At 48.4% G+C, this 1,904-nt stretch overlaps 1 long non-coding RNA gene across 1 annotated transcript; it reads right to left on the bottom strand.

Moving 5' to 3' along the window:
• Positions 1 to 352: 352 nt before the first annotated feature.
• On the bottom strand, positions 353 to 1,898 carry LOC110390633. The gene is made up of 2 exons (XR_002433794.1): positions 994 to 1,898; positions 353 to 863 (listed from the first exon to the last, which is right to left on the bottom strand). It is a non-coding gene; the product is annotated as an uncharacterized LOC110390633 (long non-coding RNA).
• Between the last annotated feature and the right edge of the window lie 6 nt (positions 1,899 to 1,904).

The raw sequence follows: 1,904 nt of genomic DNA, 5'->3' as shown, positions 1-1,904 counted from the left end.
AGAAGCTGGCAGCCCATGGCTTGGACAGGTGCCGTCTTTGCTGGGTAAAGAACTGGCTGCATGGCCAGGCCTAGAGAGTGGTGGTGGATGGAGTTAAATCCAGCTGGCGACCGGTCACCAGTGGTGTTCCTCGTGGGTCAGTACTGGGGACAGACCTGTTTGATACCTTTCCTGATGGTCTGGATTAGGGGATTGAGTGCACCCTCAGTAAGTTTGCAGATGACACCACGTTGGGAGCAAGCGTCTATCTGCTGAGGGTTGGAAGGTCCTACAGAAGGATCTGGACAGGCTGGATAGCTGGTCTGAGGCCAAAGGGAGGAAGTTCAACAAGATCAAGTGTCAAGTCTTGCACTTTGGCCGCAACAACCCCATGTATTGCTACAGGCTTGCGGCAGAGTGAGCAAGCTCACGAGCAGTAGCTGAGGGAACTGGGGTTGTTCAGTCTGGAGAAGAGGAGGCTCCGGGGACGTCTTATCGCTGTCTACAACTCTGTGAAAGGAGGCTGTTGTGGGCTGGGGAGTGGGCCCCTTCTCCCGCGTCACTAGCGATAGGACTAGAGGCACTGGTCTCAGGCTGTGCCAGAGGAGGCTCAGGTTGGATATTAGGAAACGTTTCTTCTCCAAAAGAGTGGTCAGGTGCTGGAACCGGCGGTCCAGGGAGGCGGTTGGGTCACCGTCCCTGGAGGTGCTCACGAAACGTTTAGATGTTGCACTGGTGGTGTGGTGGCAAAATACTGGTGTAGGTGGATGGTTGGACTAGATGGTCTTGGGGGTCATTTCCAACCTGGGTGATTCTACGATTCTATGACGCTGAAGATCACGTTAGCGGTCACAGTGGAAGACTGTAACTACTTTCTTCATTGCCTGTGAAGAAAAAATTACTTCAGAAAAGTGTCATTAAAAGCTGAAGAACACCTTCTGTTTCTACGTAAAAAGAGAAAAGAATTTGTAAGGACATACAGTTGTTAGTCATGGTTAGGAAATGGTGTGCTACCTCCATCACAGTGCCTTATTATCCCATCCAGCTTCACATGCATCCAAAATGGAGAGCAGCCTATAGAGACCATATGGATCTGTATCAGCAACAGCTTCACAACAATCCAAAAGTGGAAATGGTTCCTGAAAAGCTTCAACTACAAGCTGAAAAAGTTATTTTCTGTGGTCGGAGTGGTTACTTATTACATGCTCTTTCTTCACAGAGTGGAGCTTGCTCCTGACTGACTTGCACGCTGCTCTCTGAACAGGAGAGCTGTGTTCATTACAGCTGAGGGAGGAAGTAGAAAACACAGTCATTTTCTTTTAAGTTAAGCATTAGAAACTAAGTTACACAAGCTCACGAGCCCTGAGATGACAGAAGCAAATCCCTTCTCAGGCTAAAACACCTCATTATCCTAGATGACCGATGGGCGCGTTTTTTCAAGGGTGACCTCCCTGCATCCGAACACTCCCTCCCGACTTTCACATTCAGAACAGAGCATCTGCTCTACCTCTTTGTCAGATGTGGAAGAAGCAATCGAGATGACCCGTGCGTAAAAAAAATGAGGCTTCCTCTTTTCAAGGCGGACTGAGGGACGTACGGAATGGTATCTGAAGACTGAATGTCCAACACATCTAAGTTGATGCAGTATTGGGAACACCTGACTTGGACCATTGCTGTTTGTTAGCCTTGAACTCCATCTTCACAAAATAAACACCTCCACCAAGAAAGTGCTGCAGAGGTACGGAAAACCGCCGGCTTTTATTGACCCGAATTCTCTTGTTCTTGTCTCCCTAGCGGTAAAGGGCATGCAAAGTCGGCCTGCGTATTTGACTGAAAGACCATAAATCCATGAACGGAAAGGGCTTTTGGTGTGAGATCGCTTTTGTTTTGTTTGTTTGTTTGTTACGTTTGCATGCTCAAGTCAG

The sequence above is a fragment of the Numida meleagris genome, unplaced genomic scaffold (genome assembly GCF_002078875.1).
Source record: "Numida meleagris isolate 19003 breed g44 Domestic line unplaced genomic scaffold, NumMel1.0 unplaced_Scaffold1631, whole genome shotgun sequence".
Taxonomy (NCBI): domain Eukaryota; kingdom Metazoa; phylum Chordata; class Aves; order Galliformes; family Numididae; genus Numida; species Numida meleagris.
Note: the sequence above shows the minus strand (reverse complement) of the source record. Positions and strands in the feature narration are given on the sequence as shown.